The sequence below is a fragment of the Hemitrygon akajei genome, chromosome 24 (assembly GCF_048418815.1).
Source record: "Hemitrygon akajei chromosome 24, sHemAka1.3, whole genome shotgun sequence".
Classification (NCBI taxonomy): Eukaryota; Metazoa; Chordata; class Chondrichthyes; order Myliobatiformes; family Dasyatidae; genus Hemitrygon; species Hemitrygon akajei.
Window position 1 is genome coordinate 8,729,042 of NC_133147.1, and position 27,265 is coordinate 8,756,306.

Below are 27,265 nucleotides of genomic sequence, written 5' to 3' on the forward strand. Positions count from 1 at the left end.
ACCAGGAACCTGCTTGGCCTGGCAAATAGAGATCAAATTTTTCCCTCCCCCTCCCCTCTTCCTCTATTCCTCTGGCTTTTTACTACTCAGCTGCCTATCACCTACCCCTGGGTCCCCTCCTCCTTCCCTTTCTCCTGTTGTCCACTTTTCTCTCCTGCCAGATTCCTTCTTTCCAGCCCTTGGCCTTTCCCACCCACCTGGCTTCACCCATCACCTTCCATCTATCCTCCTTCTCCTCCCCCCTCCTTTTTATTCTGGCCTCTTCCCCCTTCCTCTCCAGTCCCGAAGAAGGGTCTCAGCCCGAAACATCGACTGTTTAGTCATTTCCCCAGATGAGTTCCGCTGAGTTCCTCCAGTGTTTGTGTGTGCTGCTCTGGATTTCCAGCACCTGCAGACTTTCTCATGTTTGTGACGTTCAGGTTAGATTGTTTTGAGGGATTTTACTTGCACTCTGTCCATTGGTGGGAAGCAAAGGTGGTCTGACTTTGCCCTCATGATGGTGGGCTGTGAATGCAGGCTCAAGTCTGCAATGAGGAAGCATCACGGTAGCCTATCGGTGAGCATGCTGCTATTACAGTCTGAGTTCGGAGTTCAATCCCAGTGTCCTCTGTAAGGAAGTTTGTACATCTTTCCAGAGTGCCCGTAGGTTTCCTCTGGGGGCTTTGGTATCCTCCCACAATCCAAAGACCTACTGGTTACTAGGTCAATTGCTCATTGTAAGTTGTCCTGTGATTAGGCTAGAGTTAAATCGGAAGGTTGCTGTGTGGTTTGGCTCATTGGGTTGCAAGGGCCTATTCTACTTTGTATCTCTAAATAAAGTAAAATTTTATTTAGACCCAGCATGTAAGTGCAATTGCAAAGAAAGTACGTCAGTGCCTCTACTTCCTTTGGAGTCTGCGGAGATTCAGCATGACATCTAAAACTTCAACAAACTCCTACAGATGTGTATCGGAGAGTGTATTGACTGGCTACATTACGGCCTAGTATGGGAACGCCAATTCCTTTGAATGGAAAATCCTACAAAAGGTAATGGATTCAGCCCAAAACATCACAGGTAAAGCCCTTCCAACCATTGAAATGCTGTCAGAGAAAAGCAGCATCCCTCATCAAAGATCCTCATCACCATCAGGCCATGCTCTTTTCTCACTGCTGCCATCAGGTAGAAGATACAGGGGCCTCAGGACTCACACCACCAGGTTCAAGAACAGTTACTGCCCCTCAACCATCAGGCTCTTGAACAAAGGGGATAACTTCACTTTCTTGCCCATCTATTGACATGTTTCCACACTTTAAGGACTCTTTGTCTCATGTTCTCATTATTTATTGCTATTTACATTTGCACAGTTTGTTGCCTTCTGCACACTGCTTGATCTTTCATTGATCCTGTTCTACAGATTTGCTGAGCATGGCCTGGGTGGTGAGGATCTCTGATGATGGGTGTCTGCTTTTCTCTAACAGTGTTTCATGTAGATGTGCTCAGTAGTTGGGAGGCCCTTCCCTGTGACGTGCCGGGCAGAATCCACTACCTTCTGTCAGATTTTCCGTTCAAAGGCTTTCGAGGTTCCAAAACAGGTCATGATACAGCCAGTCAATATACTTTCCACTGCACATCTATAGAAGTTGATCAAAGTTTTTGATGTCAAGTTTAATATCTGCAGACTCCAGAGGAAGTAGAGATGCTGCTGTGCTTTCTTTGCAATTGTGTTTACATGCTGGGTCCAAAATAGATCATCTGAAATAGTTACACCCAGGAATTTAATTTGCCAATCCTCTCTACCTCTGATCCTCTTGATGAGGGCTGGCTAATGGACCTCTGGTTTCCCTCTCCTGAAGTCTACAATCAGTTCCTTGGTCTTACTGACCTTGAGTGAGATGTTGTTATTATGCCACTCAGCCAGATTATCAATCTCCCTCCTGTGTTCTGATTCATCACCACCTTTGATATGGCCCACAACAGTGGTGTCATCAGCAAACTTGTATATGGTGTTGGAGCTGTACTTAGCCTCTCAGTCACAGGTGTAAAGCAAGTAGAGCGGGGAGCGAAGAGCATTGATTTGTGGTGCTCCTGTGCTGATGGAGATTCTCATCTCATCATTGTGTGCCATGTCGTATGACATCATCATTACGTTCCGTATCGTATGATGTGGGCGATCGTGGTCTTTCAATGACCATGATTGTTCTTGGCAAATGTTTCTGCAGAAGTGGTTTGTCATTGCCTTCTTCTGGGCAGTGTCTTTACAAGATGGGTGACTCCAGCCATTATCAATACTCTTCAGAGATTGTCTGTCTGGCGCTGGTGGTTGCAGAACCAGGACTTGTGATCTGCACAAACTGCTCATACGACCGTCCACCACCTGCTCACATGGCTTCACGTGATCGGGGGGTGGGGGGGCTAAGCAGGTCTACCCCTTGCCCAAGGGTGACCTGCAGGCTAGCGGAGGGAAAGAGTGCCTTACACCTCCTTTGGTAGAGATGCATCTCCACCTGCCAGCACCCCCTCCCCATCAAAAATACCTCAGATGTTCTCAATTTCCTCCTCTGCACAGTTTGGCTGCTGCCTTTCCCATATTGTAATGGTGAGTACTGTCCATAAGCATTTGCTTGGCTGTGAGGTGTCGTTGAAAACCTTTAGATGGTGAAAGGCGCTTCTGAACACTGTTCTTGCTTACGGAGGGCAAAGCTGGTCCATTTTCATCCGTCTGTCAGCACAGGGCTGAGATGTATCTTTAACAAGTTGAACACAGCAAGCCGGTGGCCTCTGTTAATTCTGCTGGTCAGCCCAAGTGGAACCTCAGCGCCTCGCCTGTCACCATGCAGGAAGTCCCATCTGAATGAGAGCCACAGCAAGACAGGAAGTCTGGCTGAATGTCACTGTCAGACCAGCTCGGAGCTAAAGAATACTCTCATCAGAAAGAGCCTCTGTGTGCGAGAAGAAGAAGGAACGATGATTTGAATGTTGATAACTAGGACTGGATGAGGACGTTCCGTGAAGCAGACGGCACTGCAGAACGCAACTTGTAGCCGAAATTCGGAGTAAGCCAGAGTAAGTCAGTCCTGTCTAAACTATTGCTTCTTAAAGCTATCATTGGACCCGCAATATTCTAAACCTTCCTAACAGCTATCAGCCCAGTGAGTGTACCACACCGACAGTCCACCGTGCAGTTTTATTTAGTGTTTATGAGTCTTTCCTCTTTAAATAACATCGTGCAGCAGTCTGGGCCACTGCAATGGCAGGGTGGGCATTCAGATATATTTGCTTCCTACTGTTTAAGGGAAAGGCGATGACTGTATCAACTTCTCAGCCCCTCGGCATCTGCCACTGTAGGTCAAACAGAATCCTGCTTCTTTGCATAATGTTATACTTTTCACCCTTTCCCGAAGTGTTGAAATCTGTTGCCGTAAACTGCTTGAGGTAAATTTCGCTGAGAACATTTTAAAATTATCAGGCGTAACTCAACAGCAGGTTCAGCCTGCTCAGAGTTTCGGCAGATAGAACACATGCGAAGATGTGCGAGGACGTGGCAGATAGAATGTAGTGTAACACACACAACGTGCTGGAGGAACTCAGCGGGTCAGGCAGCATCTATAGAAATGATGTTTTGGGCCGAGACCCTTCATCAGGACTCTGTTCAATAGATGCTGCCGGACTTGCTGAGTTCTTCCAGCATTTTCCGTGTGTTGCTTTGGACTTCCAGCACCCGCAGAATTTCTTGTGTTTGAGGTGGAATCTAGTACAGGGAAGTGCAGGGTTATGCACTTTGGTGGAAAGAATAGAGGAGTAGACTTTTCTCCAAAATGGGAAGAGGATTGAGAAAATGGAGCTGCAGAGGGACTTGGGAGTCCTTGTTCCTTTAGGGCAGGAGGTTCCCAATGCCATGGACCTTAAGCGAGGGGTGTGTGAACCCCTGCTTTACGCGGTAACTTGTGTCTAGACTCAGTAGTAAGGAAGGCAAACGGAATGTTAACGTTCATTTTGAGGACCAGAATATAAAAGCAAGGATGTAGTGCTGAGTCTTTATAAGGCATTGGTCAGAATTCAGTTGGAACACTGAGAGAAATTGTATCTAGGGAAGAAGGCGCTGGTTCTGAAGAGGGTCCAGAGGAGGTTTAAAGGAATAATCCCAGGCTTAACGTATGAGGAGCATTTGACGCCACTGCGCCTGTACTCGATGGAATTCTGACAGATGAAAAGGGGGTATCAATAAAATCTATTGAGTCCTGAAAGGCCTTAATAGATGGGACATTGAAAGGCTGTTTCCATTGCTAGCAGAGTCCGGGATCTGAGAGCACAGCCCAAAAATAGAAGGGTGTCCCTTTAGAAGACAGATGAGAAGGAATTTTGTCAACCAGAGGGTGGAGACTCTGTGGAATTTGCAAACACAGAGGGTTGTGGAGGCCAAGTCATTGGGTGTAGTTAAGGTAAAGATTGACGGGTTCTTGACTGGTAAAGGGGTTAATGATTACATCTAGAAGGTAGCAGAATCATTGGTTCATTATGTGCCGTGTTGTATAACATGGTCCTTCGAGTCAAGTCATTTTATTGACATTTAACTACATACTGTACATGTATACCATCAAACGAATGACGTTTGCCTGGACCAGAGTGTTAAGAACAGGATAATATATAATACATAATAACTTATTAGTTAGGATGAATTATACATAAATGAACAAAGTAAAGTGCATAAATTAAATATTGTAAGCTGTAGAACAGATTAACCGGTGACACTTCGAATGCGATGCGGCAGGAAGTTCAGAATCCTAATGGCCTGAGGAAAGAAACTGTTTCCCATCCTGACCGTTCTTGTCTTTATGCATCGGAGTCTCCTGCCTGATGGTAGAAAGTCAAAGAGGATGCTGGATGGATGGGTGGGATCCTTGATAATACTAAGGGCCCTGTGTACGTAGCACTCCTGAATAATGTCCCCGATGAATGGTAGGGAGACCACTCTGATCCTATAGGCTGCGATTGTTTTTGGCAATTTTCCTACAGAAGTGGTTTGCCATTGTCTTCTTCTGGGCAGTGTCTTTACAAGACGGGTGACCTCAGCCATTATCAATACTCTTCAGAGATTGTCTGCCTGGTGTCAGTGGTCGCATAACCAGGACTTGTGATGTGCCAGCTGCTCATACAACCATCCACCACCTGCTCCCATGGCTTCGCGTGACCCTGATCAGGGGGCTAAGCAGGTGCTACTCCTTGCCCGAGGGTAACCTGCAGGCTAGCGGATGGAGGGATTGCCTGCCACCTCCTTTGGAAGAGACATATCTCCACCCATTGCCTAAATCTCAAACACTGATAATAAATTTACCTTGAGCTTTTTGAGAGGAAACCCACGTAGTCACAGGAAGTACATACATACAAACATACAAACTCCTTACAGGCCGTGGTTGGCAGCTCATCTAGGAGAAGGAAAAAACTCTGATCCCAAACCTCTGTTGCCTTGCAGCTATACCCTATCATGGGGGAGGCTTCGGGAGTAAACCCTGAGGGAAAAATCTGGAACTGGAGTCCCTAAGGCCATCCTACATTGAGTTTAACGCTAATTGGCAACTCCTATAACACTACTAGTGCCGAACTGCCCTGGCTTGCGTATCTAGACAGCTAGGACGCAACGTTCATGGTCAACCCTGACCGACGGAGGGTTGGTCAAACTGTGCAGATACAAAAAGAAAGAAATAATAATAAATAAATAAGCAACAAACGTTGAGAATGTGAGATGAAGAGTCCTTGAATGTGAGTCCATAGACTGTGGGAACATCTCAATGATGGGGCAAGTGAAGTTATCCCCTCTGGTTCAAGAGCCTGATGGTTGAGGGTAGTAACTGTTCCTGAACCTGGCGGGGTGGGTCCTGAGTCTCCTGTACCTTCTTCCTGGTGGCAGCAGTGAGAAGAGAGCATGTCCCGGGTGGTGGGGTCTCTGATGATGGATGCTGATTTCCTGCTTTTGAAACATAGAAAAGTGTTCCTCCCCAAACTGCCTGCCTGGTCACATGAATTTGACTTCAATTTGATTAAGGTATTAGCTGGAAAGAAGATGTGAAACATTTGGTACCTGGATAATTACCAGCTAAAGGCACTGCCAAATACGAGGTTGGCATATGGTAATGCATTTCTCTTTTCTCACCCGCTGCCAAAGGCTATTTATTTCAAATGTATGTTACAGCAAAGCTCCATTTGTGGGGGAACGTTTTCAATCCTGTAAACGTACACAGAATGTCTCTGATTGATTCAAGACTGCCAAAGATTCATCAGCTGCATAACTATAAATCATTTGTGAAGGCAGATCAAAGTGTTGGGGACAGCTCAGAGTGTAGGGGACAGGTCAGAGGGTAGGGGACAGGTCAGAGTGTAGGGGACAGATTCAAGATTCAGGAATGTTTGTCGTCAGAACAGAAGTGCAAAATCAGAATCAGAATCAGGTTTAACATTACCAGCATATGTTGTGAAATTTGTTGTCTTTGCAGCAACAGTACACTGCAATATATGATAATAGAGAAAAAAAGCCTCTGAATTACAGTGTTCATATATTAAATAGGTAAGTTAAATAAGTAGTGCAAAAATAAAAATAAGAAAAAAAGTAGTGGGGTAGTGTTCATGGGTTCAATGTCCATTCAGAAATCGGATAGCAGAAGGGAAGAAGCTGTTCCTGAATTGTTGAGTGTGTGCCTTCAGGCTCCTGTACCTCCTCCCTGATGGTAGCAATGAGAAGAGGGGTCTTCAGGCTCCTGTACCTCCTCCCTGATGGTAGCAATGAGAAGAGGGCATGTCCTGGGTGGTGGGGGTCCTTAATGATGGACGCCACCTTTTTGAGGCATCGCTCCTTGAAGATGTCCTGGATACTGTGGAGTCTTGTGCCCATGATGGAGCTAAGTTTACAACTTTCTGCAGCTTATTTCGATCCTGTGCAGTAACCTCCCCCCACATACCAGATGGTGATGCAGCCAGTTGGAATTCTCCCCACGGCAGATCTGTAAAAATTTGCGAGTGTCTTTGGTGACAAACCAAATCTCGTATCCAGCCGCTGCCGTGTCTTCCTGGTGGCTGCATCGAGGCATCGGGCCCAGGAGAGATCCTTGGAGGTGTTGACGCCCAGGAACTTGAACTTGAACAAAAGGATTTTTATCTGATGCAGCACAAAAAAAAACACAGTAAGCATAGAAACACAACAAAAACACATTAAAGATAAATACATTCGATTAGATTATGTGCATTGACTGATTTCATGTACAGTACAGAAAGTGACATGAACTGCGGTATCAGTACATGAGGTGACCACCAGTGCCTTGTATCTATCTTCTGTCTGTATTGTATGTTGTGTTCCAAGTTTTATTATGGGCCACAGTAATTTGTCACGAGGGGTTGGGTGTGGTAGATATTATTGAGCATAGTCACATATTCACCCTTGGTTCCCATTAATTTAGTTAAAAGGAGACTTAGTAAGGACTTGAATATTTTTTGTTGACTGCTTATTTTGCTAATTTTGTTATCAGTAATATCGTTAATTTCTGAGTTGTTACACTGGTTTCATTAGTTTTTATCGCTATATAAGATAATTCGTTTTTGCTGGTTTCATGATAAAGAATTGAGTGTACTTTTATCCAATACTTTTTCTGACCCGATAATATTTAATTTATGCTCTTTACTTTGTTTATCTGCACGTAATTCATTTGTAGATTTAATTCTTACTTTCCTAAGTTCCTGTGTGTTATGTGTACTGTGTTTTACACCCTGGTTTGGAGAAACATTGTCTTGTTGACAGTGTACAAGTATACAGCTAAAGGACAATTAACTTGGCTTGACTTGACTTGAAACTCAGTGACTTGCCACACATTGTTAATTCCCTCTCAGCGGTTTTGGTCTATTTTTCAAGTGACTCTGACAAAAAATGAGAGGGTAGTGGTGTGGTGAGTTAGTAGGTGGAGGTGTTGGTCAACTCGATGGCTTGGAGGAAGTAACTGTTTCTGAGTCTGGGGGTCCTGGCATTGATACGCTGCAGCCTTCTCCCTGGTGAGAGTGGGGTAAATGGACAAGAAAGGTGCCTTGAAAATGGTATTTGCATATTGTTACTAGGAGTTGGATTACCAGAGCATATTTTTGTCCTTTTGATGACTTTGCACACTAGGAGAACTGAAGTGACTGCAAAATAATTTGACCATTCCTTTCATTTAATGTTTCTCAAAGTGCTCGGCAGTGCCTCTCTCACTTCAGTTCCCGTCAGGATTGGAGAAGTACCAGTTCTCTTTTTGAAAAGAGTCGAAGTTGCAGCTGAAACACAGATGGCTTCCGATCAATTGCACAGCCCTGCGGTGCGGGCCCATGTGAACGGCAGTTGAAGCTTTTGTTCGTACTTGCCCACAGTTCCTGAGGCAATCGTGTTTGCTGCTTTTTTTCTGCTGATTAACACTTTTCCGGAGCACATTTTGCCGAATGCACGGACCGTGAAGCAGCAGCTAATCTGGCGTGGCTGTGAACGGGAGAGAGTAGCAGTGTGGACGGGTAGGCAGAGTGCTGCATGTAGCTGTGGTCTCCGCAGTGTAAAATAAACCAACAGAGCACTCAATGCTGAAAGAGTTTTAGGACATAGAACAGTACATCACAATACAGGCCCTTTGGCTACGATGTTGTGCCGACTATTCAACCTACCCCAAGACCAATCTAACCCTTTCCTCCCACATAGACCTCCATTTTTCTTTCATCCACATGCATATCTAGGAGTTTCTTTGTTTGCTTTATTTGTCACATGTACATCAAAACACCGAAGCATACGGTGAAATGCATCGTTTTGCATCAAATCCAATCAGTGAGGATTGTGCTGGGCAGCCTGCAAATGTTGCTGTGCTTCTGGCAGCAACGTAGCATGGCCACAACTCACGAACCCTAACCATACATCTCTGGAAAGTCATGGTAGTTGCTGGCAGGACTGGACCCAGGGGAGGAGGAACAACGGACTCCCATGTATCGATGGAAACAAAGGGTTAGATGTAGGAGTGCCAACAGAGCATGGGAGTCACAACCGAATGAGACCGCGCAAAAAATCATTCTCCATAAACACGAGGACCCCCCCCCCCCCCCAGAGCCAACCAAGAGTCCCCTTTAAATAATCAAAGATTGCAGGAAACCCGTGCCAATCACAATTGACCTGACAATATCTGACAATTACCTGAAAGCACAAGGGCTTAATGGCTCTAGTTAAGACAGAAAGCCACAGAGGCACGTAAGGCTGATGACAGGAATGTGGGAGGAACCCAGAGCACCCGGAGGAAACCCACACGGTCACGGGGAGAACATGCAAACTCCTTACAGGCAGCAGCAGGAACTGAGCCCCATTCTGTGTTCACAGGCTCTGTAAAGTGAATGCGATACCCACTACCTACAATGCAGTATTTTGGGGGGAAAATGAGGCATTTCAATGTTCTTGTGACAAATAACTCTAGTCTATTCTACCATTTTCTATGCCGACTTGTCCCTCGCATTGCCTTTAAACTCCACGCTCTGAACTAAACGCAAGCCTAAACACAGGTCTCCACTCAGCCTTCACTCTTCTAGAGAAAAACCTGTGTTTGTTCTAGCTTTCCCAGCATCTAGTTCCCTCTATGGGTGGTAGGATGGAGATACATCTCTATCAAAGGAGGTGTAAGGTGCTCCTTCCCTCTGCTAGCCTGCAGGTCACCCTTGGGCAAGGTGTAGCTCCTGCTTAGCTCCCCCACTGCCGATCCCCACCGATTAGGGTCACGTGAAGCTAAGGGAGCAAGTGGTGGATGGTCGTATGAGCAGCTGGTGCAGATCACAAGTCCTGGTTATGCGACCACTGACACCAGGCAGACAGTCTCTGAAGAGTATTGATAATGGCTGGGGTCACCTGACTTGTAAAGGCAATGGAAAACCACTTCTGTAGGAAACATCTGCCAAGAACAATCACGTCATGGAAGACCATGATCAGCTACATCATATGACACAGCTCATAACGAAAAAGTACCATCAAATCCAGGCAGCAACCTGGTGACTCTCTTCGGCACCCTCTCCAGATTTGCCACATTCTACCTGTAATATTGTGTCTAAAATTGCTCCAAGTGCAGCCTGAGCAAAGCCTTATATTGTTGCAAGCTGCTTGTACGTAGCTACGAACCTTCACAGATTATGATTGAGCCTGAGGAATAGTTTCAAAGGCTTGAATTCTCATGATTTAATGTGTTCACTTAAGAACAAAAATAAAATTGTATTCTAAATGTCCGTAACACCAGAGACCATGTTTGGTCCCACCTGGATCCACCAACCAAATGTCCACAATGTTGGAGGCCATGCTTGTCTTTCCTTTCTGTTTCAACTGTTCTTTGGTTGACCACTTGTTGCGACCATTGAGGTACTCAGAGGGTCAGGCAGCATCTGCAGGAGGAGAAGCCGTTAACGTTTCAAGTCAAAGAGCCTTTGTCAGGACTGGGGAGAAAACAAAAACAAGCGAGACAGAAACAGGAGCTTACACACAGTGGTCACTGTTATAAACACAGGGAAGTCTGCAGATGCTGGAAATCCAAAGCAACACATGCAAAATGCTGGAGGAACTCAGCAGGTCAGGCAGCATCTATGGACATGAATAAACAGTTGAGGGTTCAGGCTGAGACTCTCCTTCAGGACTTGAAGTCCTGAGTCCTGAAGAAGGGTCTCGGCCCAAAACATTGACTGTTTACTCTTTTCCATAGATGCTGCCTGACCTGCTGAGCTCCTCCAGCATCTTGTGTTCGATATTTGTTACCCCCGGTGCCTATACAATGTCCACTGTGTATATATATTTATGGACTTCAGCTGCTGTAGCCTATCCAGTTCAAGATTCAACGTGTGCTGTGTGTTCAGAGATGTTCTGCTACTCACTACTGCTGTAATGCGTGGTTACTTGAGTTACGCACACAAAATGCTGGAGGAACTCGGCAGGTCAGGCAGCATCTATGGAAATAAATAAACACTCTGTGTTTCGGCTTGTATTGTCAACAGTTTATTCTTTTCCATAGACGCTGCCTGACCTGCTGAGTTCCTCCGGCATTTTGTGTGTGTTGCTCTGGATTTCCAGCACCTGCAGAATTTGTGATGTTTGATATTTAAGTTATTGTTGCTTGAACCAGTCTGGCTATTCTCCTCCGATCTCTCTCGCTAACAAGACATCTTTGCCCACAGAACTCTGCTTGTTCCATGTTTATTTTGGTTTTTGCATCTTTCTCTGTGAACACTAGAGACTGTTGAGAGTGAAAATCCCAGGAGATCAGCAGTTTCTGAGATACTCAAACCACCCCATCTGGCACCAACAAACATTCCACGGTCAAAGTCACTCAGATCACATTTCTTCCCCATTCTGATGTTTGATCTGAACAACAACTGAACCTCTTGACCATGTCTGCATGCTTTTATGCATTGAGAAATTTAGAATTTCGAATTTATTTAAATCTTACATCCATCCCACAACGTGAGGGAGTAAAAATCTCTGCGTTATGACTCCGTCGCAATGTACAGACATGTGAATTTAGAAGTCTAATGGCTTGTAGAAAGAAGCTGTCCCGTAGCCCGTCAGTCCTGGCTTTAATGCTGCGGTACTGTTTGCCAGACAGAGGCAGCTGAAACAGTTCATGGTTGGTGTGTCCCTGATGATTCTCCAGCCTTTCTTTCTGCATCTGCTGCTGTAAATGTCCTCACATCCACAGAGGCGCTGGGCTGTCCGTACTGCTCTCTGCAGTGCCCAGCGCTCAAGGTTGGTGCAGTTCTGATACAGTCAGTCAGGGTGCTCTCAATGCTGCCTCTGTGGAAGGCCTTGAGGATTTGGGGGCTCGTGCTGGACTACTTCAATGTTTCAATAGGTACATTAAATGGTAGAGGAATATATACAGTATGCATCCTGAGGTGGAGGAGACGCTGCTGTGCTTCCTTTTGCCACAAAGCTGGTGTGTACAGTCCAGGTGAGGTCATTGGTGATGTGTATACTGAGGAACTCACCCTCTCAACCGCAGACCCATTGATGTTGATCGGGCCGAGCCTGTCTCATTCCTCCTGTAATCCACAATCAGCTCTTTTGTGTTTTGGACACTGAGGGAGAGGTTGATATCCTGGCTGATTAGACAATTGCATTAATGAGCAGGTGTACAGATGTACCTAATAAAGTGGCCTCTGTGTGTAAGAGACTTGGGTAGGTAAGTTGTACATTCACAATGGGGTCCCTTTTCGATTAGATGTGAACCAAAACCTGCTGCTACAATGTCGAAGGAGTTTTGCTCTGCTCTCGATGAGGTTTCCGTCTGTCTCTTCCGCCTTGAACATCATCAGCATTTTTTGTTTCCCTTTTTGTCTTCGATAAAGTGCTGACCAAAACTCACCTCCCCTCTCCGCAACTTAAAATAATTTCTTTTTGTCTCTTTCTCGATTCTGTGAACGGTCTCTGACTGAAGCTTTAACTCTGTTCCTTGCCCCTGCACAGATGCTAATTAGATAGATAGATAGATAGATAGATACTTTATTCATCCCCATGGGGAAATTCAACTTTTTTTCCAATGTCCCATACACTTGTTGTAGCAAAACTAATTACATACAATACTTAACTCAGTAAAAAAATATGATATGCATCTAAATCACCATCTCAAAAAGCATTAATAATAGCTTTTAAAAAGTTCTTAAGTCCTGGCGGTAGAATTGTAAAGCCTAATGGCATTGGGGAGTATTGACCTCTTCATCCTGTCTGAGGAGCATTGCATCGATAGTAACCTGTCACTGAAACTGCTTCTCTGTCTCTGGATGGTGCTATGTAGAGGATGTTCAGAGTTATCCATAATTGACCGTAGCCTACTCAGCGCCCTTCGCTCAGCTACCGATGTTAAACTCTCCAGTACTTTGCCCACGACAGAGCCCGCCTTCCTTACCAGCTTATTAAGACGTGAGGCGTCCCTCTTCTTAATGCTTCCTCCCCAATACGCCACCACAAAGAAGAGGGCGCTCTCCACAACTGACCTATAGAACATCTTCAGCATCTCACTACAGACATTGAATGACGCCAACCTTCTTAGGAAGTACATTCGACTCTGTGCCTTCCTGCACAAGGCATCTGTGTTGACCTGTGGGATGTGGAAGCTTTAGAGAGGGGGCAGAGGAGATTTACCAGGATGCGGCCTGGATTAGGGAGCAGGCCTTATGAGGGGAGGTTGAGCGAGCGAGGGCTTTTCTCTCTGGAACGGAGGAGGATGGGAGGTGACTTGACAGAGGCGTACAAGAGGATGAGACATAGACAGAGTGGACAGCAGAGACTTTTTCCCAGGGTAGAAATGGCCAGTACCAGGGGACACAATTTAAGGTGATTGGTGGAAATGATAGGGGGATGTCAGATGTGAGAGTAATCAGTGCATGCAACACACTGCTGGAGAGGAGATAGAGGCAGATACATCAGAGAAGCAGTTTCAGCGACAGGTTACTATCGATGCAATGCTCCTCAGACAGGATGAAGAGGTCAATACTCCCCAATGCCATTAGGCTTTACAATTCAACCGCCAGGACTTAAGAACTTTTTAAAGGCTATTATTAATGCTTTTTGAGAGAGTGATTTAGAGGCATATCATATTTTTACTGAGTTAAGTATTGTATGTAATTAGTTTTGCTACAACAAGTGTATGGGACATTGGAAAAAAAGTTGAATTTCCCCATGGGGATGAATAAAGTATCTATCTATCTATCTATCTAGAAACCCTTAGATATGCACATGGATTAAAGAAAAAATGTTACTATAATAGTCATGGAGACATAGAAAGTACAGCAGAGAAACAGGTCCTTCAGCCCATCTAGTCCATGCTGAACCATTTAAAACTGCCTACTCCCATCGACCTGCACCCGGACCATAGCACTACCATCCATATGCCTATTCAAACTTCTCAAACATTGAAATCGAGCTCGCATGCACCATTTGTCCTGGCAGCTTATCCCACACTCTCACAAACCTCTGAGTGAAAAAGTTTCACCTCATGTTTCCCTTTAACATATAGAGGTTTATAAAATTATGAGGCACGTAGACAGGGTAGGGGGTAGGAAACTTTTCTCCAAAACTGAGTCAGAGTTAAGTTTATTGTCAGTGACACGAGTCATGAAATGTGGTGTTTTGTGGCAGGAGTATAGCGCAATACATTGAAGTCACTCTAAGTTGCAAGAATAAATAAATTTTGCAAAGAAGAATAGTGAGGGAGTGTTCATGGACTGTTCAGAAATCTGACGGTGAAGGGGAAGAAGCTATTCTTCAAACATTTTTAAAGCAGGTGTCTACAACCTGAAGCCGTAGATATTGGACGGTAGGGGTATGGAGGGCTATGGTCCCGGTGCAGGTCGATGGGAGTAGGTAATTTAAATGGTTCAGCACAGACTAGATGGGCCGATGGGCCTGTTTCTGTCCTGTACTTTTCTATGATTCTGTGACTATCAGACTAATTAGCAGTTTCCACAGCTCCGAAGAACACACATCCAGCCTCTCCGGTGACTCCCGCAGCTGAGACGCTCTGTCCCAATGAGCGCACACCGTGCCAAGGCCAAGGAGTCCGCTTTTCCCTGCCAGCGCCAACGATCTTAGTGACATCTGAAAACCTGTGAGCCACTCCTACTTTCACATCCGAAAGTGGGGTGTCACAGCCGTTATTGCAACGTGACACAACGCTAGCAACGTTCGAGTCCTGCTGCTGCCTGTGAGGTGTTTGTAGCTCCTCTCCATGACAGCGTGGGTTTCTGACACGGAGCTCGCTGGCGGGACCGGACCCAGTCACTGGCAACGACTTAACCCAGGGACAGAGGAACAGCAGACTACCTGTGAAGAGATGGAAGCAAGGGTTTAAACATAGAAAAACCAACAGAGCATCAGGGGCACAACCGAGTGACACCCTGAGATGGGACTTTCTCCTCAAACACACAAGGACCCAACGAGAGTCCCTTTTAAATAATCATAGAATGAGGTCAGAATTAATCATGTAGTGCTGGTCACAATTAACTTTTCAAGATTAAACCAAAAGCACCTGAGCTTAACGATGACTAAATAGAGGTGCTTGAGAAACCCTGAAGCTCCACACTTTACAGCAAGTCACAGAACCTCGCAGTGCTCGTGACAGGTTTCCTCCAGGTGCTGAGGTTTTCTCCCATATTCCTAAGACGTACTGGTTAGGGTAGGTGAGTTGTGGGCAAGCTATGTTGGTGCCAGAAGCGTGGGGACAATTTTGGGCTGCCTAGCACATCCCAAGTGTGTTGGTCTTTGATGCAAGTGACACATTTCACTGTCTCGATGTACATGGACAAACAAAACTAAAGATCGCTCTTTTAAGATCAACCTGCATAACAAGGAACAAGGGTCCCAGCAATGAAGCATTTCACAAAAACTTAGACCGACTTCTGTAGATGCGCAGTGGGGAGAATGCTGATTGGCTGCATCACGGCCTGGTACAGAAACACCAACACCCAGGGATTATAAAGTCCACAGAAAGCGGTGGATATTGCCCAGTCCATCACAGGAAAAGCCCTCCTCACAATCGAGCACATCTCCAAGGAGCACTGCCACAAGAAAGAATAATACATCATCAGGGAACCCCCTCAATCCAGGCCATGCTCTCCTCTCCTCTGGTGTTGGAACTGAGACTCCAGCAATAACTGTTTGCAAACAGTTCTCACTCTACAACCATCAGGCTTCTGAACCAGCATAGATAACTTCACTCACCACAACTCTGAACTGACTCCACAACCTCTGCAGGCTCAATTTCAAGACTCTACAACTCATGTTCTCGGTATTATTTGTTAGTTGCACAGTTTGTCTTCTTTTGCACATTCTGTCAGTCTTTGTTTATGTAGTTTGTTTTGTAAATTCTATTGTATTTCTTTTACCCCTATAAATGTCTGCAAGAAAATTTATCTCAAGGGAGTTTATGGTAACATATACAAACTTAGAAAGTAAGTATACTTTGAACTTTGAGCCCTGTGGTACACCTTTGACCACAGTCTTTCAAAGGCAACAATAACCCTTGGTCATCATCCATTTCCTGCCATTGCCAAGAAAATTTCATATCAAATCTCCCAGGCTATCCTGAATCACAAGGGCCGTAACCCTTTGGACTCAAATCCTGCATTTGACAAAGTCCTGACTGAGGCCCTCGTGACTCCAGATGCCACCGCAGCCTTGGACCAGATGTAGATTGAAGAGGTGAGGAGACAGGTTAAACTTTGTCTGTCAGATGTATAATTGAAACATCAAAACATAAAGTGAAATGGATTGTTTCTGTCAACGAACACACAGTCCAAATACGTGCTGGGGGCAGGCAAGTGCTGCCTAGCTTCCGGTAACGGCAAAGGGTGCTCACAACTCACTGGCCCTCGCCCACTCATCTTTGAGCTGTGGGAGGAGACCGGAGCACTTAGAGGAAATACATGTTAACATATCAGGAGTATTTGATGGGAAATCTCAATGAAACCTGCTGACTGTTGAAAGACCTGTATAGAGTGGATTTGGAGAGGTTGTTTCCAATAGTGGGAGAGCCTATGACCAAAGCGCACAGCCTGAGAATAGACCAGAGATGAGGAGGAATTTCTTTAGCCAGATGGTGGTGAATCTGTGGAATTTATTACCATAGGCAGCTGTGGAGGCCAAGTCGTTGGGTATGTTTGAAGCGGAGGTTGATAGTTTCTTCATTAGTAAGGGTGTCAAAGGTTATGGGGAGAAGGCAGGAGAATGGGGTTGAGGGCAACAGAATCAGATTTAATATCACCGGCATGTGTCATGAAATTTTTTGTTTTGTGGCAGCAGTACAATGCAATATATAAATAATAAAAACTCTGATTTACTCTGTGTGTGTGTGTGTGTGTGTGTGTGTGTGTGTGTATGTATATATATAGTTGAATTTCCCCATGGGGATGAATAAAGTATCTATCTATCTATCTATATATAATAATTAAATTAAATAAGTAGTGCAAAACCAGAAATAAAAGTAGTGAGGTAGTGTTTATGGGTTCAATGTCCATTCAGAAATCAGATGGCAGAGGGGAAGAAGCTGTTCCTGAATCATTGAGTGTGTGTCTTCCAGCTTCTGTACCTCCTCCCTGGTGGCAGCAATGAGAAGAGGGCATGTCCTGGGTGATGGGGGTCCTTAATGATGGATGCCGCCTTTTTGAGGCATCACAATGAAAAAATCAGCCATAGCAGAACAGACTTGATGGGCTGAATGGCCAGATTCTGCTGACCCTCTCCACTGCTGGAGCTCCAGTGTAGACCAGCGACTGTAGCAATCAACTGAGAGTTCATGTCTTCGTCACGTCTGCTCTCGCGACTCGCTTGCGAACATGCCAGTGGAATAGCCGTCAGATTTTCACCGCAGTGAAGGTCCTGCTCGCGTACTGTGACACCTCGCTGTTGTAACCAGTGACACTAAACCCTCTCGCTGTCTGGATGACGTTCGGCTGAAATCAACGACAGTTCCTTCCATTTGCTGCAACAGGTTTATTGAAGTGGAACGTGTGCAAGGCCCGGCAAAATTGTCAAAAAGGCAGGTGGGGTCACCGAGGGGGGCTGAAGATAAATAGAAAGAAAGGACATCAGGGGAGATGTCGGGGGTGTGTGTACTGTGGTGAGATTGTGAAGATGCCAGTATACATGACCGTAGCGTATTACCCAGATGGCCAGCAAACAAAAATAATTCCTCTCACAAAATGCTATTATAGAATAGTGTTCTATATCAAGCCCTTTGGCCCATAACCTATGCTGAGCTAATTAAACCAGTAATCTAGACCCTTCTATCGAAACAATATCCATGTTCTTCTCACATTCATGTGCCTCTTCAAGTGCTTCTTATGGTAAATGCCTCTATTTGTGTTGGCCCCCGCCACCACCCTAGCAACACATTCCAGACACCCATCACTCTGGTAAAAAAACCTTGCCTCACATCTCCTTTGAACTCATTCTCTCTCACCTTAAGTGCATTCCAAACACAGGAAAATCTGCAGATGCTGGAAATCCAGAGATTTCTCGAAATGCCGGTAATTTGACCCACCTTCACCATTCCGCCATTCCCGTTTCCCTCTCTCACCTTACCTGCCCATCACCTCCCTCTGGTGCTCCTCCCCTTCCTTTTCTACCATGGTTTTCTACTTTCTTCTATCAAATTCCCCCTTCTTCATCCTTTTATCTCTTTCACCAATCAAATTCCCAGCTCTTTACTTCACCCCTTCCCCTCTCCTGGTCTCACCTATCACCCTGTGCTTCTTCCTCCCTTCCCCCCACACCTTCTCTATCTGACTTCTTTTCTCCAGTCCTGATGAAGGGTCTCGGCCCGAAACGTCGACCGTTCACTCTTTTCCATAGATGCTGCCTGGCCTGCTGCGTCTCTCCAGCGTTCTACCTGTGCGTTGCTTAAATGCATTCCCACTGGTATTAGACCCTAGGGAAAACACATAGGAAAAAACGAGTGTAGGGTTTGCCTCTGAAGGTCCGTGGTGAGGATTTCATTGTGCGCCGGCAAATGCAGCGAAGATTGTTCAGGTGGCGCGGTGGTTAGCGCGACTCTTTACAGTACCAGTGACCTGGGTTCAATTCCCGCTACTGACTGTGAGGAGTTTGTACGTTCTCCCCGTGACCGTGTAGGTTTCCTCCGGGTGCTCTGGGTTCCTCCCACGGTCCAGAGATGTACTGGTTGGTCATTGCAAATTGTCCTGTGACTAGGCTAAGGTTAAATCAGAGGATTGATGGGCAGTGCGACTCGAAAGCCCAGAAGGGCCAGTTTCACGCTGTACCTCAATCAATAGTGTTACAAGTACCAATTTAATAACACTTTTAAGCACAAAATTGGACGTTGAAAGTCAGAGAGGTTGAGGGCAAGTGAGAAACCACCCAAATCTTAGTCTGTTGTTGGAGCTATTTTTGGCACATGGTACCATCATTCTGCATGTCACTGTGAGACAAGGTCTCACACTGAGCTCAGAAAGCCCTGAGTTGGCACACATCAGCTGACCCTGGCTCAGACACACATCAGCTGACCCTGGCTCAGACACAGCTCACTTCTTCTCTACCAGTGACGCTCGGTGTCACTATTTCAGCACGATGGCTGGCCGGGTTATTCTGATGGTAGGTCATCTGTAACTCTCACATGTACCAAGATGGACCGATTTCATGAATCAGTTAGAATCAGATTGATTATTTCTTCTAACTTGAGATACAGCACGGAACAGGCCATTCTGGCCCTCTGAGACATGCCACCCAGCAACCCACCTACTTAACTCAAACCTAATCTCAGGACAATTCACAATGACCAATTAATCCATCTACTTAATCCAAACCTAACCTCAGGACAATTTACAATAACCAATTAATCCACCTACTTAACCCAAACCTAACCTCAGGACAATTTACAATGACCAATTAATCCATCTACTTAACCTAAACCTAACCTCAGGACAATTTACAATAACCAATTAATCCATCTACTTAATCCAAACCTAATCTCAGGACAATTCACAATGACCAATTAATCCATCTACTTAACCCAAACCTAACCTCAGGACAATTTACAACCTACCAGCTGGTACGTCTTTGGGCTGTGTGGGAAACCCATGCAATCACGGGAGGAACGTACAAACTCCCGACGGTCAGTGGCGGGATTAGAACCCGGTTCGCCGGTACTGTAAAGCATTGTGATAACCACTACGCTACCGTGCCGGCTCATTATCACTGACATGATATGAAATGTGTTTCTCTGTGGCATCAGTGCAAAGCCATCAAAATCCATCAATTACAAAGCAAATGTGTTCCATTTTGTAAGTCCAATAACTTTGTTATGTGCTGTGTCGTATGACGTGGGTGATCATGGTCTATGACCATGATTGTCCTTGGCAAATTGTTTGAGAGAAGTGGTTTGCCATTGCCTTCTCCTGCCAGTGTCTTTACAAGACGGGTGACCTCAGCCATTATCAATACTCTTCAGAGACTGTCTGCCTGGTGTCCGTGGTCGCATAACCAGGACTTGTGATGTGGACCAGCTGCTCATACGACCATCCACCACCTGCTCCCGTGGCTTCACGTGACCCTGATCGGGGGGGGGGGGCTAAGCAGGTGCTACACCTTGCCCAAGGGTGACCTGCAGGCTAGCAGAGGGAGGGATACCCTATACCTGCTTTGGTAGAGATGTATCTCCACCCCACCACCAGAACAATAATACATCCTTTGAGGTCAACAATCAGCGCCGTCCGAGGATGTGCTGGGATCTGCCCACAAGTGTCGTCAAACTTCTGGCACTAACACAACTTCCTCACAGCTCACTAATTCTAACCCGTACGCCTTTGGAATGTGGGAGGAACTCGGCGTTCTCGGAAGAAACCCGCGAGATCATGGAGAGAACATATAAACACGTTACAGACAGTGGCAGAAATTCAAAGTTCAAAGTAAATTTATTATCACAATGCTTCTATGTCACCATATACAACCCTGAGATTAATGTTTTTGCAGGCATACTCAATAAACCCATAATAAAATATTATAGAATCAGTGAAAGACTGCACCGAATTGGGTGTTCAACCAGTGTGCAAAAGACAACAGACTCTGCAAATTGAAAAAAAAAGAAATTATAATGATTAATAAATAAGCAATAAGTATCAAGAACGTGAGATGAAGTGTTTTGACTGTGGCTTTCCGGTGAGGAAGTCAAGGATCCAGTTGCAGAGGGAGGTACGGAGGCCCCGGAATTTGAGATTGTTGATTAGAACTGAGGGGTATGACTGTGTTGAATGCTGAGCATAGTCAATGAATAGCAGCCCAGCGTAGATATTGTTACTGTCTAAGGCACAGTGGAGAGCCAGTGACATTGCATCTGTTCTAGACCTATTGTGGTGATAGGCAAATTTCAGCAGGGCCAGGTCCTTCGTTAGGCAAGAGTTGACTCTGACCACGAGCAGCTTCTCAAAGTGCTCATCACAGTAGATGTGAGAGCCGGTGGCCAATAGTCATTGGGGGCAGCTCATCTTGCTCTTCCTGGGCATATCTATGGAGGGAAATGGACAGTCGATATTTCAGGTTGAGTCTCTTCAACACGAATGGAAGGAAAGGGGGGAGGGAGATAGCAAGTATAAACGTGGGGGGGAGGGGGGAAGGAGTGGAGCACCGAGTGGCGCAGTGTGGACGTATTTTCCAAAAACCACTTTGTTAAGGAGATAGTTTTCAGTGTTACTGGAATATGTCAAGTATTGAGGACATATACAGTACTGTGTGAGACTTCAGCACATATATATCACTAGGGTGCCTAAGGCTTTTACACAGTACTGTATTTGTCAATGTGGAGTGGAGAGCGAGTTTGTAAATCTGGAGGGAGTAAAGGACGTTGGGAATGGCAAGGGTGGAGCTCTGTGGGAGGGGTGTGGGACAGGTGGCAGAGACGGAGTGCCAGGGGTGGGGGGTGGCAGGGGAACAGACACACCCAACCCTGAGACACCCCAAGGTCATTTGATTCCAAACATTTGGTTTATTGATCATTACAGAATGTCTCTCTGCTGCTTCCGACTCCCTCCCCTCTCCCTGCCCCCTTCCCACTCTCAGTCCACAGTAGAGACCCATATCAGAATCAGGTTTATCATCACTCACATATGTCATGAAATTTGATCTTTTGTGGCAGCAGTACAGTGCAATACATAAAATTACTACAGTACCGTGCAAAAGTCTTAGGCACCCTAGCTGTATAAATGTGCTTAGGACTTCTACACAATATTGTACATATAACAGATAAATATACATTTAAAAAAAAGTAATAGTTAGCAGACTACAATGCAGCCTCTCTCTGGCCTTTTAATGATAGTATTTTGATAGATAAATACTGCAGGTTCTCAGTGCGTATCTGCTATTTCTTTTTAAACACCTTGAAGGTGATTACAAGCTGACACATTGAGAAATGACAAAAACATTTGAAGTTACAGAAATCAAGGATAGCTCAAGTTTCCTACAGATACAACCATGTGATGCAGGTGCAGAATCAGGCCATTTGGCCGATCGAGGCTGATCCGTTTTCCCTCTCAGTATCCCCGTATCCCTTCATGCCCTGACCAATCGAGGATCTATCAACCTTTGCCTTAAATATACCCAATGACTTGACCTCCACAGCCACCTGTGGCAACGAATTCCACAGATTCATCGCCCTCTGGCTAAAGAAATTCCTCTTCATCTCCATTCTAAAAGGGCATCCCTCTATTCTGAGGTTGTGCCCTCTGCTCTCAGACTCCCCCACCGTAGGAAATATCTTTCCCACACCCATCTATCGAGGCCTTTCAACGTTCGATAGGTTTCAGTGCAATTCCCACCCCCCCCAATTCTTCTGAGCTCCAGTGAGTGCACGCCCAGAGCCATCCAGTTCCCTCTCAGTCCCAATGTCCTGCCTTCTCCCCGTGTCCCTTCACACCCTGACTAATCAAGAATCTATCAATCTCTGCCTTATATATTCCTGTTGTATTTATGAAGCTGCGGTGCCACAAAATTCTGGGGGATCAGTCATATTCAGTACAGAAACTGGCCCTTCAGCCCATCTGACCCATGCTGACCAGGTTGCTTATTGAGCTGATCCCATTTGCATGCATTTGGCCCTTGTGACTCTACGTCACTCTGGTTTGTCTGACCGTTCTGCGAACGAGGCAGAGGCACGGCTTTGGGCTGCTAGTACCAAAGAGGCACGGTACCACGGCGGTTAGCCTCATGCTTTGCAGTGTCATCTGCAGGATTAGGATCCAGTTCAAAAAGATTCAAAGAACACTTACTATCAAAGGATGCTTACAGTGCAGAGCCCTGAGATTCATCTTCCCACACACAGACACAAAACCAGGAAACACCATGGGACCCGTTCAAAGAAAAAACATCAAACCCACAACATGTGCAAAAAAAGGAACAAATTGCTCAAACAGCAAAAACAGAACAAAAATGAGTGAGAAATACAGAATATTAAGCCCCAACCTCACAAAGTCATCAGCACAGTAGTGTCGTGGTCAGCACAATGCTTTACCTAGATTCAACTCCCCCTGCTGCCTGTAAGGAGTTTGCACACTCTCCCCGTGACCGTGTGGGATTCCTTCGAATGATCCAGTTTCCTTCCATAGTCCTAAGAGGTACCGTTTGGTAGGTTAATTGGTCCTGTGATTAGAGTAGGATTAAATTGGATTGCTGAGCATCACGGCTCAAAGTGTCTGTATTTTAATAAAAAGAAAGAAAGAAAGATTCCATGCCAACTCCCCATACCTCAGTTCAGTTCAATCAGTCCTGGAAGGAGTTTGTACATTCCCCCTGTGTCTGTGTGTGTTTCCTCCGGGTGCTCCGGTTTCCTCCCACAGTCTGATCACATGCGGGTTCGGTTTAGTGAGTTGTGGGCACCGGAAGAGTGCTGACACATGTGAGCTGCCGCCAGCACACCCTCAGACCTCCGCTCAGTCCCCAAAAAGTGGAACTTCCCGGTGGCCAAACAATGTAATTCCCATTCCCATTCCAGTTCTAACGTTTCTCTTGGGCCACGGTGAGACTGCCCTCAGGGTGAAGGAGAAACACCATATATTCCATCTAGGTAGCCTCCAACCTGATGGCATGAACATTGATTTCTTCTTCCAGTGAAAAAAAATCCTTCCCCCTTTCCCTTTTCTTCTATTCCCCACTCTGACCTATTGCTGGCACTTGCCTATCACCTCCCCTGGGTCTCCTCCTCCTTCCCTTTCTCCTACAGTCTACTCTCCTCTCCCATCAGATTCCTTTCTCTCCAGCTCTTTACTTTTCTCAGCCACCTCTCACCTTCCGTCTATCCTCCTTCTCCTCCCCCCACTTTTTTATTCTGGCATCTTCCCCCTTCCTTTCCAGTCCTGAAGAAGGGTCTCGGCCTGAAATGTCGGCTGTTTATTCACCTCCGTGGATGCTGCTTGGCCTGTTGAGTTCCTCCAGTGTTTTGTTTATGTGTATCCTCGGACTGTGTTTGAGGCAAAGCTGCGCATTTCACCACAAGTTTCAGTGTTTTGATGTGTATGTGACAGATAAATCTCTTGGCTCCCTGGAGAGGTGATGTAGATTCACTGGGGGTTAACCTGTCAAATGGCTCACGCAGAGCGTGTGAGATACCGAACGCACAGCCTCTTTCATATTGGCCGCAGGAGACGTACTGATAAACGGGCAAATCCAGCTTTTTAAAGAAAGACTTGCACCTGCATGGAGCCATTCTTGTCAGGTGTCCTAGGCCTGGAGCGATTTGCCACGGTCAAGCCTGGGCCTAATGAAAGGTACAGTCCTCTGAACAATCTAAACGCCGGCTCACATAGATTGGAAGGGCAGGGCGCCGAGGGGTAGGTGAGGTTGGATCGCTCTGGGCACCGAGCCGATCTGGAGAGGTCGAGACCGGCTTCTTCAGCAGCGAAATCTAGGCCCGGAGCGATTCGCCATAGCGGGGCCAGACCCTGAAGCTGTGAGACTGCCCCCGGCTGCTGTGTTTTGTCTTTGCGAATTTTGCGATGGTTTGCCCCGCTAAAGTGATGAACTGAATACCGAGGCTTTGGGCCTACTAAGGACTCAATTTGGTCTGGAATGCTGCTGTTGGTGCTCGCTTCTGTTGTTTGCATGAGTTGTTTTTTTTCCTCTTTCTGAGTGTGCATTGGAGGTTGGTCTTTATTTTTTTTAATTGGGTTCTTTAGAGTTTCTTGCTTTGCAACTGACCTTAAGCAAAAAAATCTCAAGGTTGTATAATTTATATATTCTTTAATAATAAATGAACTTTGAACTTGCACAACTTCTCAAAGTGCTTCACGGCCAACATGGTAGATAACTCGTCAGTAGCAAGTTGCTGCAAACAGAAAAGTGAGGATAATTAAATAATTGGTTTTCAAAACAGGGACTGAGTCTGGCCCGGATTTTGGTGGAATCTTCTCTTCAGCCAACATTATCCAGAGACGAAGGGACTGCAGGTGCCCAGCTAAGACGGGAAGCTGGCTCCTGGTTTAACATCTGATTGGAAACGCTGCAGTAATTCTGCTACTGTGAGCTGGAGTGTTACCAAAATTATTGTTCTCCTGGTCCCCAGATGGGCTTTGAACCCCAGAATCCTGGTACAGAGGTGGGGATGCAGCCCATTCACTGGAGCACATGCCAGTGTGTCCCTCCCAGTGTTCCTGCTCTGCTAACACTAGGCAATAAATACTTTTGAAGTCTTTGCAACACCGGAACCCAGCCAATATCTCACTTCCATTCCCCCTTCTCCCCATTCTTCTATCTCTCCCTCTCCCTCGTCTCTCTTTTACCATTCCCCATTCCGGCTCCCATCTTAATCTTCCTCTTCTCACCTGCCCATCACCTCTCTCTGGTTCCCCTCCTCCTTCCCTTCCCCCCATCATCCACTCTCTTCTCTCAGATTCTGTCTTCTTCAGCCCTTTGCTTTTCCACCTATACCTTCCAGCTCCTCACTCCTTCCTCCCTCTCCCACCCACCCACCTTCCCCCTCATCTAGTTCTCACCAATCACCTCCTTCCCCTCCCTTCCACCCTCATATTCTGGCTTCTTGCCTTTCCTTTCCAGTCCTGATGAAGGGTCTCGGCACAAAACATTGACTGTTTATTAATTTCCATAGATGCTCCCTGACCTGCTAAGTTCCTCCAGCATTTTTGTGTGTGTTACTCCCATTCCCTCCCTGTTCATTTGTAGTGTCTACACCAGGGGTTCCTGTCCTGGGGCCCCACCGACCCCTTGCTTAATGGTATTGGTCCATGGCAGATGGGTTTTCAGTTTGGTTGAGCACCTCCTCTCTGTCTACCAGATCTCCTAGTGACCAGCCATTGGAATTCCACACAATAAGATCATAAGAAGCAGGAGTCGGCCATCTGGCCCGTCGAGCCTGCCCCGCCATTCAATAAGATCATGGCAGACCTGGCCATGGACTCATCTCCACCAACCTGCCTTTTCCCCATAACCCTCAATTCCCCGACTATCCAACCTTGTCTTGGATATACTTACTGATGGCATCCCCATCCTGTCCTCCCCCTCGTACTTCAGTGTCTGCGTCCTGCGTTTGGGTCCATCCGGCCCTGTTCCTGACACCATGGACTCATCTCCATCTACCTGCCTTTTCCCCATAACCCTCAATTCCCCTACTTTGCAAAATCTATCCAATCTTGTCTTAAATATATTTACTGAGGTAACTTCCACTGCTTCACTGGGCAGAGAATGCCACAGATTCACCACTCTCTGGGAAAAACAGTTCCTCCTCATCTCTGTCCTAAATCTACTCCCCAGAATCTTGAGGCTACGTCCCCTAGTTCTCATCTCACCTACCAGTGGAAACAACTTTCCTGCCTCTACCTTACCTACCCCTTCCTTAATTGTATAGGTTTCTGTAAGATCTCCTCTCATTCTTCTGAAGTGCAGCCCTACAGTCCCAGGTGACTCATCTCTCCTCATAGTGTAAACCTCTCATCTCTAGAATCTAGAACCTCCTCTGCACTGACTCCAAAGTCAGAGACCAGAACTGCACCCTGTACTCCAGGTGCTGCTTGGAGCACGTTTATTGGCAAACTGAGGCCAGATTCAGATTTCAGAAACAACATGTCACTGTTATTCTTTGTGGCCTTCAACCTGATGACATGCATATTAATTTCTCTGACTTCAGGTGGCCACTCCTTTTGCCCCCGCTCCCTCTTTTTTCCACTGGCCCCCACCACGCTATCCCTTTGCCCTCCTCCGTCCTTTCCCACTGACGTAGGGTTTTCCGCTCGAAGGCCTTGGTGTTCCCGCTCCAGGCCGCGATGTAGCCGGTCAGCGCGCTGTCCACCAACACGCCGAACCTCCGCGGGCTCCTGGGGCGGTAGGAGCGCTGTCGTGCTCTCTTCCGATGGTCTAGGACAGGGTTAAGAAGCGGTTTGAAGGTGAAAGTCTCAAATAAAACTGCTTAAAATGATTGGAATCATCAAGTTTACAGGGCAGGGCATGTAATGTTTTCTGTGCGGTTCAGTTGAGTGAGAGTGCCCACCATTGGATAGTTCTTTTATGTTTTGTGTGTGGGTGCAGAGATCAGGCCAGGAGGAGTATTAATGATTTTACACAGGTCTCAGATGGGATCCAATGTTTAATGCAAGAAAAGATCCCTCCTACTCTCTCCCCCGTTCTCCAAACTTTCGCCATTGAGGGGGGACGGACTTCTCTTTTCTCCGATGTGGAATTCCTCCAGCATTTTGTGTGTGATGTTGCGTTGGATTTCCAGAATCTGCAGAGTCCCGGGGGTTTATATTCGCCTTTCCTCCTTT

At 46.1% G+C, this 27,265-nt stretch overlaps 1 protein-coding gene across 4 annotated transcripts in view; it reads left to right on the top strand.

Moving 5' to 3' along the window:
- Nucleotides 1-27,265, top strand: part of LOC140715853 (tyrosine-protein kinase Fyn-like) — a 269,606-nt gene that overhangs the window by 150,914 nt on the left and 91,427 nt on the right. Inside the window, exon 1 of one of the 4 annotated variants that reach the window (XM_073028304.1) lies at nt 2,865-3,043. The exons of the other annotated variants lie outside the window; for them this stretch is intronic. The gene's annotated coding sequence lies outside the window, so the exon portion shown is untranslated. Of the gene's footprint in view, nt 1-2,864; nt 3,044-27,265 lie in introns of those variants that run through there. 4 annotated transcript variants of the gene reach the window in all.